General features: G+C 39.0%; 1 pseudogene; it reads right to left on the bottom strand.

Annotated features, from left to right (window-relative positions):
• Positions 1 to 264: 264 nt before the first annotated feature.
• Positions 265 to 11,629, bottom strand: LOC148555589 (uncharacterized; annotated as a pseudogene).
• Between the last annotated feature and the right edge of the window lie 744 nt (positions 11,630 to 12,373).

Here is a 12,373-nt window from a genome sequence, read left to right on the forward strand (position 1 = left end):
TAATGAAAATGGGAATAAAAGAAGCTTATAAATGTCAGGGTTGACTCCATTAGTTTTGACAGTGTCACAGATTCTCAAAAATACAGAGAGGTGTTGGTTTGGATCTTCAGCAGCACTTCCTCCATATTGACAATTGTTTTGAACCAGGGTAATCAATTGAGGCTTGAGTTCAAAGTTATTGGCATTGACATTGGGGGTCAAGATGCTACTCCCACAATTCTTTGGGTTGGGGATAGTGTATGAAGCCAAGACTCTTCTCTGAGGTTAACCATTGTTGTTGGCCACACCATTACTATGATCTGAAATGTTATCATCCATGACTTGATCTTCCTCCTCTAATTCCTCTTCACCAATAACTCCTTTCCATCTTGCTTCTCTTCTCAATCTTCGGAGGGTTCTCTCGTCAAGGTTAAGAGATGTGGATTCACCTCTTCTTCCTCCTGACAAATAAACAAAACCAGAAACCAAAATGAAACACTCTACAGCTAGAGCGAGATTAGTGTTAGCTTAAGCAAAAATTCAAACAGTTAGTGTGCTTAGTAAAAATGAAAAGAAAATGCTTAATCTAGATTATCACCCTACTTAATCATTGTCAATCTAAATCAATCCTCGGCAACGGCGCCAAAAACTTGATGGGTGAAAATTAGATTTCCACACAAAACTCACCGGCAAGTGTACCGGGTCGCATCAAGTAGTAAAACTCACTTAGAGTGAGGTCGATCCCACAAGGATTGATGGATCAAGCAACTTTAGTGAGTGATTAGTCTAGTCAAGCTAACATTGGTGAATTGGATGAAATTAAAGCAACAGAAAGTAAATTACAGGAATTATAAAGTGCAGAAAGTAAATTGACTGAAACTTAAAGAACAAGGAATGTAAATTGCAGTAAATGTAAATCATCAGAATGTAGATTGGACAAAATCTTAAAGAGCAAGAAAATCAAATTGCAGCAAAATGTAAAGGAGGCTGGGTGTTGGAAAATTAAATGGAAGCAATAAATTAGAACTCAAAACAATTGACAGAATCTTAAACTTGCAGGAAGAGTAAATCAAATTGAATCAAGAACAGAAATGTAAAAATTGTAGAAAAGTAGAAGTGCAGAAGATTAAATCACCAAGAAGACTTAGATCAATTCTGAAATCTCAAAGAGAAATTAACAATTTCAATGAAATAGCAAAAACAGAAAGAATACCAAGAGCTCAATTGCTCTCTCGATTAAAATAGAAAGGAAATTGCAGAGGAAGGAAAATGAAACAGAAAAGAAAAGAAAACCCATATCTGATTTCCAATTGTCAAGTTCACAAAGGAAAATTTAAACGAAAAGCTCTTTATTCTACTTCTACTCCTATTGCCCTCTAGCAGAGCAACCCTCCTTAATGAAATGAAATTGATGCCTTTATACAGGCTTTACAAAATGAAAATGAAATTGAAATTGAAAACAAATTACAATTTAAATAAAATTCCTAATCTAGCTTTTTCTTGTGCCTTTGAGTGATGTCCATGGGTTTTGCTTGCTTTGGTGTGTCAATAGGCTTGAATTGGGACTAATTGAGCCAGAGTTGCAGCTTTTTGGTTTGGCCTTGAAGAAGTGGATCCGGGTGGCATTTGATTGAAAATGGATCAGGGGTGGTGCATGCTCCAGTGGAACGCGCTATTTCATTAGTGAACGTTGTGTTCACTTGCCTTGTGAGCCAATTTTTGTGCCAAGCCTCCTTGCTTAGCCTAGCATTTACTCTTTGAATGCTACGTTCAAATTGTGAACGCTGCACTTGATGCTGAGCCTTCCTCCCTATGAGAAGCACGAGAAAGTTACAAAAAGGGAGCGCTGCGTTCTAAATTTTGAACGCTACCCTTCCTTGTGCATGCTTCCTCTTCGAGCGCTACGTTGCATCCTTTGAGCGCTACTCCTTTGTTTCCTTGCTATGCATTGCTTTCAAAAGCCCCCGAAAAAGTTCAATTTAGTGAGCGTGACGCTCACTAGAATGAACGCTTGCTTCTCTTTTAATGTTCCCATGCTTGTAGCATTCCTTTGCTTAATGAACACTAGCGTTCATTGATGGGTTCCATTGGCTTTATTATTAATGTATTACATGCATGCTTTTATTAATGCCTTTTTATATGCATTAACATAAAGCTTGATTTGCCAAATGCATTAGAAATGTATGGCTTTAATTAATAATGCTAATGCATTAACGTTAAAGCATTTATTCATTTAACGCCTTCATTCATTAGCATTAGTAATTAATTGTTTCATGCATGCATGCTTTTATTATATTATTACATTTAATTAGTAATGCCAATTACTTAACATAGCATTCATTTATTTCATTCATTTGGCATTATTAATTAAATGTTTCATGCATGCATAAACATTAATACATGATAATCCATGATAATGCATGCATAAAGCATTAATAATTAAATGCATGCATGCTTTAGTTATTAATGCATCTTTATCATGTCACTAATGCCAAGGCTCCATGGTCATGGGCCACGCTTTTAAAAGCGTGGCCTAAGGTTCCAAAGCGTGCTCAATCTTCAAAGCGTGCCTAAAATTCCTCTTTTCTTCTTTTTAGCTTATTTTGTGCTTTTTTTTGCTTCTTTTTCTTCTTATTTCCTACAAAGTTTATAAAATCAAAAGATCAAAGAAATATATCATTTAAGCACAAAAGAATGAAATATTTAAGCACTAATCATCAATTTCTTGTATGAAAAAAGCATAGAAAAACATGACATGATGACATGTCATCACCCGGATGTTAGCTTTCCAACGCAACTGAAATCGCCTCATTCGGACCTCTGTAACTCAAGTTATGATCGATTTAGTACGAAGAGGTCAGGCTTGACAGCTTAACAATTCCTTCAATTTCTTGTATTCCTTCCACTTTTGCATGCTTCCTTTCCATCCTCTAAGCCATTCCTGCCCTATAAATCCTGAAAACACTTAACAAACATATCACAGCATCGAATGGTAATAAGAGAGGATTAAAAGTAGCAAATTTAAGGCCAAAGAAGTATGTTTTCAATCATAGCACAAAATTAGAAAGGAAAATGTAAAACATGCGAATTATATGAATAAGTGTGAGTTTAGTGGATAAAATCCACTAAATTAAGCACAAGATAAACCCTAAAAATGGGGTTTATCAATCTCCCCACACTTAAACATTAGCATGTCCTCTTGCTAAGCTCAAGAGAAGCTATAAAGGAGTGAAGAGGGATGGTGGAATTTATGAAATGCGACCTATCTATATGAATGCAACTACATGCAAAATGCTCTTTCCTACTTGGTTTAAAAGTAAATAAATTCTCCAAGAATAAATATAAACTGGATTCCACTAATTCAAATCTCAAAATAAAGTACAAGTAGACTTACAGAAGAAAATAGCTCATGAAAGCTTGGAACAAAGAATCGAGCATCGAACCCTCACCGGAAGTATATACACTCTAATCACTCAAGTGTTTAAGGTTCGATTCTCTCAATTCTTTACTAACCTTGCTTTCTAAGGCTTGCTCTTCTTCTACCAATCAACAATAATTTGATGCACAAATACACATATCAAGAGGTCTTTTAAGGGTTGTAATGGGGTTAGGGTCAAGGTAGGATTGTATTTGGTCAAGTAGACTAAAATATGAATCCTTAATTAACTTAAACTTTCCACCTAACTTAAGCCAATCCATGTAATCAGAACATAAAACCTAACTATCCATTAACTACGTTTTGCCACATATTCATGCATTCCAGTTTTAGTACAACTTATATGCATTGCTATTACCATTTGCTTTGGAGCATTTTGTCCCCTTTTTATTTATTTTCTCTTTTTTTCTTTTCTTTTTCTCCTTTTTTTTTCTTTTTATTTTTCTTTTCTTTTCTTTTGTTTTCCTCAATGCATATGATTAAATTATTGGATGCAATAATATGTGCTCAACTATTGTTTTGCACATTTTCAATAAAAATACACAACACTCAATTCTCAAACCAAATGTTTCCAAACCCATGTTCCAATATAATATTTCTTCAAACAAGTTCAATAAAAATTTTAAGTCAAATTAGTGAAATGCTATAAAATAATTTCTTGGGAAAGGATTCATCACTTTAACCAAGTAGTGGTAAAATATGAACAAAATCAAACAAACATGTAATCAAACATGCAAATGCAACAACAAATTAACAAAGAAAATTAAACATTCGTGTTGAGACAGGAAAGTAACTAACCCATGGAAGTCGGTATGGACCTCCCCACATTTAAAGATTGCACCGTCCTCAGTGCATGCAAAGATGTGCAAGTGGATGGGTGGCTCCAACTGATGCTTTTTTTCCAAAGAATATGCGTAGGAACTTGTTTGTCGCCCCATGTAAACGTCTTCTGATTCCCTTCCTGGTGGCCAGCCTGAAAGAAGAGAAAAGGGAAGAAAAGTAACCCAAAAACAAAGATAGAAAACAAAAAAACTATGTTTGGGTTAATACCAAATAATGACGGTCTCAATTACATGGTAGCTACAACATGCAAGTAAGAAAACAGTAGAAGCAAATGGCATATCAATAGTGCAAAAATTGCAACAATGGGGAAGAGAGCGGGTCATGAAAGACAATATAAGTTCATATCAATGCAAAAGGAATATAAGTATCATAAAAAATTAGCATTGACTTAAACAATATTACCCAATTAGAATAAAACAAGTCATGAAGCCCCAAAATAATGCAAGAGATATTCAACAGTTGAGCAAGAAAATTCAACACCGAAGAAAAAGTATCAAATTTAGAAAAGAAAATAAAAACATACACAAAATTAAAATGCAATGAGTGAAAGTATGCAAATGCAATAAGGAAAATAGAATGAAAGAGAATAAGAATGAGAAGTTAAAGAAATGAAGAAGAAGAAGAAAGTAAGAAAGGAGGAAGAAAGAAGGAGAAAGGAGAGAAGAAAGAAGTATGAACTGAAAAATAGCAAACGACGTGCGCGCATACATCACGCGTAAGCGTGAAAACTGAATTAGCCATGCGACGCGTAAGCATCGCCCACGCGTACGCGTGGATGGCAAAAATTGCACACTGACGCTACGCGTGACTACTCGCGCGACTCCAGTGCCATGGCATCACAACGCTCTGTTCAAGCACCCTTTTACGCCGATTGGCAAGCCCACGCGTACGCGTCGCACACGCTTACGCGTGGATTTGCAAAAAACGCAGGGGATGCGTAGGCGTGGGGCACGCATACGCGTGGGTTGGTTTATGCGCCAGGCACCCCTCCCGCATCGTTGCAACACAACTCTCTATTTATTTTATTAATATTATGCACTGACACATGACGCGTGCGCGTCATCGACGCTTACGTGTCGATTCTAATTTTTTTTTAAATAAACCAAAAATTAATAAGCAACTAAACCATAGATTAAAAGAAATAAACATAAATAAAAATGAAAATATAACTTATTACTAACACAAACAAAAGGGAAATTAGAAAGAATTTACCATGGTGGGGTGTCTCCCACCTGGCACTTTTAGTTAGAGTCCTTAAGTTGGACAGTTGTTGAGCTCCTTGTCATGGTGGCTTGTGCTTGAACTCATCCTGAAACATCCACCAATGCTTGGACATCCAATAAGCTTCAACATTCCTAAGTGAATTCGTGAAGCCTTAATGAAGTTCTTCAGAAGTTAAGGGCTCCCAAAATTGATATTCATATATGCCCGGATCCCAAATCCTGTTTCCACACCCGTCTTCAAGTTGATCATCATTTTTCCATCCGGGTGGCAAGCAGTCCAAATTCTCAATGAAGTACCAAACTCTTCTCTTAGATCTAACCAAATTATCACTAGTCCAACCCTTGAATCTAGCTCTTGGAATCTCAACCTTGATGATCCTTGATTTACAACTCTAACCACTAAACATCCTTCTCTTACGCTTAATGCCACAAAGCTTCCTAAGATGACCATCGGTTTCAAGAATACCATACTCAAGTGGGACTGTAAAGCGAATAGAGATGAGTTTTACCCACTCAAGTGAAGGAGTAGACGCAACCTAGGTAGAGAAGTCTCCAACGATCTTGACAATGCATGTTCAACTCCCGTCCATCCTTGCCGAAGGGCTTCTACTTCCACATCATTCTCAGATTCAACCATAGAAGGATCTTCATATTCAACGAGTTCATTTGTGGATGTGGATTCATCACTAGGAAGACTTGATTCATGATCATCATCCCCAAGAGAACTTGCTTCTTGATCTATCCCATCCAATTATTCATAGGGAATATGCCATGGAGGTTGTGCACTAGCCTCCTTGACATCAATTTCAATCTTCTTGGGGGAATACTTTACAACTCTAGATTCCCATGGAGGTTCGGCATCTCCTAAGTCTTCAACCACTTCTTCCTCTTCAACTATTACGGCTTCTTCCACTTGTTCCAATACAAAGTCACGTTCCTCATTGTCCACTGGAGTTTCTAGTGTCTCCTTCATGCTACGCCCTTCTATTGATTCTCCACATGTAGCCATGGGAGTACTTTGAGTTTCCAAATATTGGGAAGCTAATCGATTTACTACCTCGGTCAAGGCAGTCGTGAATTCTAGTACCTGCCTTTGCATCTCTCTTGGCTCTTGAAGAATAACACTTAGATTGTCATGCATTGAAGATTGGGGTGGATATGAAGGTTCATTATTTGGGAGGAAAGGTTCATGATTAGAGGGAGGTTCATCATAATAAGGGTGTGGTGGTTCAACACTCTCCAACTTTTCCACTTGTTGCACAACACACTTCAGTCCCTTGTTCTCAAGTTGAGATTCTTTAGCCATGAGAGCTTTGTGTGCTTTCCGGTTTCCCACTTGCTCCAATTGATGAAGGATTGCTTGAAATTGATCCAGTGCTTCCTTGAGATGATCCCTTGACTCTTGTTCTGCTTGGAGAACATAATTAGGATCATATGGCTCTTGGATTGATGGATATGGACATGGTGTATATGGAGGTGGTGGTTCTTGGAAGTAATTGGGTTGGAATTGGGGTGGTTCCATATATGGTTCATATGGCTCAAAGGGTGGCTAGTATGGTGGATATGGGTTAAGATCATATGAGGGTGTTTGGTAGTAGGGGGCTTGTGAGTAGGTGGTTCAAAGCTATATTGAAGAGGGGGTTCATAGGCATATGGTGGGGCTTGTTGGTAACTACAAGGGGGTCCATGATAAACCCCAATTTTGTGGTTTATCTTGTGCTTAATTTGGGGGATTTTATCACCTTTTCCCACATTTATTCAATGAAATAGCATGGTTTTGCAATTCTCCCTTGATTTGTGCTTAAATGTGAAAACATGCTTTTTAGGCCTTAAAATAGCTAAATTTAACTCACTTTAATTCCATTCGATGCCTTGATCTATTTGTTGAGTGATTTCAGGTTCATAAGGCAAGTATTGGATGGAAGAAGTGGGGAGAAAAGCATGCAAAGTGGGAGAACTCGTGAAGAAATGAAGGAACCGTAAAGCTGTCAACCCTAACCTCTTCGCACTCAATCGATCATAACTTCAGCTACAGAGGTCCAAATGAGGCAGTTTTAGTTGTGTTAGAAAGCTAACGTCTGGGGCTTCAAAATGATATAAAATTTGCCATAGTTTCATCGCGTTTAAGGGCGCGCACACACACTGTACGTGTGCACGCCGATGGAGCAACGCGATTCACTAAAGTGAAATCGTGGCCAGCGATTTGTAGCTCATTTTGGGCCCAATCCAACTCATTTATGATGCTATTGAACCCAAGGATTGAGGGGGGAATGAACCAATTAGTCATAGTTTAGTTTCCATCATGTTTTAGGGTAGAATTCTAGAGAGAGAAGCTCTCTTATCTCTCTAGATTTAGGATAGAAATTAGGGTAAAGTTAGGTTAATCTCTCTCAAATTCATCTTTCAATTCTTGTTTTGATTTCAATTCTCTTTATATTTTAGTGTTCTATTATCTTAATCTTCTTAGTTTCTCTTGTTAATTTCTTATTTTACTCTCTTTTATGTTGATGAATGATAAACCCATATTTTATGATGTATTTTGTGCTCAATTTAGGTGATTGATTCAACCCTTCACTTACTTATTCATGTAAATTGCATGGTTTTAATTTCCCTTACTTATTATGTGATGTATGTGAAAAACATGTTTTCTATGCTTTAAAAATAATTATTTTAATTACCTTTTTTACCTTTCGATGCCATGATTTGTGTGTTAAGTAGTTTCAGATCTCCTAAGGTAGGAATGACTTAAAGGATGGAAAGGAAACATACAAAAATGGAAGGAAAGCACAAAATGGAGTTTTTGAAGAAACTGGCAGCGACGCGAACGCATGGACGACGCGGCCGCATACCAGCGTGAAAAGGCAGCGACGCAAATGCGTGACTGACGTGGATGCGTGCCTTGAGCAGAACGTAGATGACGCGTACGCGTGACCGAAGCGAAAGCGTGACAAGGAAAACTCCCAGATGACGCGACCACGTGACCCACGCGGACGCGTGACAGACGCCACGTGCAGAAACTGCAAAAAACGCTACCAGTGATTTCTGAAGCCCTTTTCGGCCAAGATCCAAGTCTAGAAAACACAGATTAGAGGTTATAAAGTGAAGGAATGCATCCATTCACGGGGAGCTCTCCAATTAGAGGGAGAGGTTCTCTCCTCTCTCTTAGGTTTTAAGGTTAGGATTTCTTATTATTTCAATTTAGTATTTCAACTCTTTATCAGGTTCAATATTCCTTTTCCTTTTTATTTCTCTTTTGCTTTCAGATACTTTAATGCTCTCATTTAATTACTTATGTTGCCAAATTGGCTTGTGAACTCTTCATGTTTAGATTGATTTTCTCTTATTAATGCAATTGAGGTATTTCAGACTTATATTTCTTATTTAGCTTTTCATATCATTGGCTTTAATTGATTAACTGGAAATTCTTGAGTTATTAAACTTATCGTGATTGATTGTTACATTTGCTAATTGAATTGAATTCCACTAACTCTACTCTTTCCTTAGGAGTTGGCTAGGACTTGGGAAATCTAACTAATTAGTTCACTTAACTTTCTCTTGCTTTCGCAAGGGTTAACTAAGTGGGATTAACTTCAATTTCTCATAAGAATAACTGGGATAGGACTTCCGAATTTTCATACCTTGCCAAGAGTTTATTTTACAGTTATTTATTTATTTTACTTGTCATTTAAATTACTTTTTCCTTACTTTCAAAACCCCCAATTTACAGAACTCATAACCAATAATAAGAACATACCTCCCTGCAGTTCCTTGAGAAGACGACCCGAGGTTAAAGACTTCGGTTATCAATTTCAAAGGGGTTTGTTACTTGTGACAACCAAAACTTTTGTAAGAAAAGACTTTTGTTGGTTTAGAAGCTATACCTGCAACGAGGATTTATCTGCGAATTTCTAGACCACGCAAAAGTTCTCTCTTCAAAAATGGCGCCGTTGCCAGGGAACTGCAAACGTGTGCCTTATTATTGGATATTGTAAATATTTTCCTTTTAATTGTTTATTTGTTTTTGTTTTTCCCTTTTATTTCTATTAGCTACTATGAATTCTCACCCCTCTTGCTTTGAGTTTGGTTCTAAATCTGTTGAAAGGAGTGGAAGCTATAACAGGAATGTGCATCAAGGTCTAAGCAGTCAAAGATGGATGGAGCCAAGAGGATCTAATCAACCCTTTAGGCAACAACACCCTCCAAGATATCATGGGCAAGGACCATTCTACAATGCATACCAAGCTGATAGATATGATGGACCTCCTGGTGGTTACCAACAAGCCCCACCCTGTGCTTATAGACCATCCTCTCAACATAACTTCGAACCACCACACTCACAAGCTCCTTTTCACCATTCACCACCGTATGATCCTTATTTACCCCAATTCCAATCCAATTACTCCCAAACACCACCACTTCTCTATGTACCATGTCCATATCCGTCATCTCAAGAATCACAGGCTCGCCTCAAGGAAACAATAGATCAACTTCATACAACCCTTCATCAGCTGGAGCAAGCAATAAATCAATTATCTTCCAGACGTTTAGACACTCAAGGAACACCAATAACTTCATATGGAGATTCTAATGACAAACGTAGCATGAAGGAGACACTAGAAACCCCAGTGGACAGTAAGGAGCATGACTTTGTTCTGGAACAATTGGAGGAAGATCAAATTATCCAAGAAGAAGAAGTATTGATTGAAGATTTAGGAGATGCTGAACCTCCATGGGAATCCAGAGTTGTGGAAAATTCCGTCAAGGACGTTACAATTGATGCTAAGGAGGATAGTATACAACCCCCAAAGTAGGTATTTTATGAAGAACTAGACGGAATAACCCAAGACGCAAGTTTCCTTAATGATGATAATCACAAGTCAAGTACTCTTAGTAATGAACTTGCATCTGCAAGTGAATTCTTTGAGCTAGAAGAATCTTCCCTGAATGAATACGAAGATGATGTTGAGGTAGATTTCTCTCAACCTCCAACATATGACTTAAGTGACAAGGAAGACATAGAAGACTTTGATCAGGACGCAGTTGCAGTTGAAGAATTTTGTAAGGAAGTGGAGGAATTTACAGAAAAATACAAGGGAGTAGAGCTTACAGAACCACTGAAAACACCTATCCCAAGGCCATTACTGCCCAATACAAGCTTCACGTGGGTACAATCCTTAACCTTTATCCTTACTTTTCCACATGAATATAGTTTGCTTGAAACAGATGGCTAGCTTAGAGCTCTCTGTGGCTTTAAGAGTAATAGGGAAATGGCTTGTACTCAGAGCTGGTGTGCAAGATTCAATAAGGTTCCACACCTCAATTCGAAGTACAAGGATTGGTATCAAGTTCAATTGAATGGGTCTCGGAAGACGTTGGTCATCTTGGTGAGAATACAATTTCTAAATCGCCCGGATCGAAGAATATAGATCAAGACAAAGGCAGATTTAAAAGCAAAGTTTGGGATCCTGGAATCTATTCTGACATTCGTCACCCCGGGAGCCTGAAAACCTCTTTGAAGCTGTTCAAAAGCTTCACATGCCTAGTTTGGGACCCCGGAGGCTGTTCAAAAGCGTGAGCGACGCGTCTGCGTCGCGTGGATTGTATACCACCCTAAATGGAGACAGAGAGTTGCGCTGAAACGACGCTGGAATTGTGCGTTTAGCACAATTTTCAGCGACGCGGTTGCGTGTCTCACGTGACCGCGTCATTCATCTTTTACCCATTCCATGCGATCGCGTGCCTCACGCGACCGCGTCAACCCCATTTCATCCTAGCCATGCACTCGCGTGCCCCACGCGTTCGCGTGCCCCACGCGTTCGCGTGGATTCAAATCCATTAACCCCCAGCCACGCGAAACCCTACCCCATCGCGCCCCCATTCTCTTCCCCCCCAACCCCCTCTGCTCCCTCTCTGCTCCCCACTCCAACACCACCACCCCAACCACCTCTGACCGCCGTACCACCCCTAACCACCCGGACCCACTGTGACGCCCACCCCCCTCCTTCTTCCTTCCCTCCCCTTCTTCACTCTCTCTTCTCTTCTTCCCTCTACCACCGCTACCCCCTCTGCGGCCAGCCACCACTACGCCATCACCGCCGTGTCTCCCACCACCACCACCCTCACCCCTCTTCTTCTTACCTACCACCATTAAACCCCACTCGAACCCCCTGCCACCGAACAGCCACCCACCGCCGCGCCAACCGCCCTTCACCGCCGCATCAACACTACCACCACCACACCCCCGCCACCTCTCTGATCCCTACCGTAGTTCATACGCCTACCAGGTTCCGCCGAACGCCATTTTTCTTTCATTCATAGTTCGTTGCATGTTTTTCAGTTTATGTTCAAACTTAGGATAGATAGAGATGCATGTTGTAGTGGATTCTAGGTGGTTAGGTAGCTAGGATGTGGTTAGTGGATTTAGGCCTGATAATTGCACCGTACTTGTTGCTTGTTTTACGTATTCTGTAATTATGGTCTGGCTGTGATGTTAATACTATTCATATGCTGATCTTCACTGTTTAATGCTGCTGTTCCATTGCTCTTTCATGTTCATATTACTTATGTGTATTTGCAGCTTTATTTTACTTTATATGAACTATTCTGCTTGCTGTTTATTACCCGGGAACATCCAATTTTAGCCGGAATGCTGCCCAATTTTCTGCAAATTGTTTCCTTCTCATTCATGTATTGGTTTTGGCAATTTTGAATTTTGCATTACTTAGCTTTTACCAAACCAATTCATGAATGCACGGGCCAGCATTCTTATTCCTTTTAATTTCCTGGTTAATAAATTGCATTATCGATGATTAGATTTTAATTTTTGCTACTCATGCATCTATATGATTATCATAAACAACCTGATTTTCTTGCTTGAATATGAGTTGACTGT

The sequence above is a fragment of the Arachis ipaensis genome, chromosome B6 (genome assembly GCF_059453495.1).
Source record: "Arachis ipaensis isolate K30076 ecotype BB chromosome B6, ASM5945349v1, whole genome shotgun sequence".
Taxonomy (NCBI): domain Eukaryota; kingdom Viridiplantae; phylum Streptophyta; class Magnoliopsida; order Fabales; family Fabaceae; genus Arachis; species Arachis ipaensis.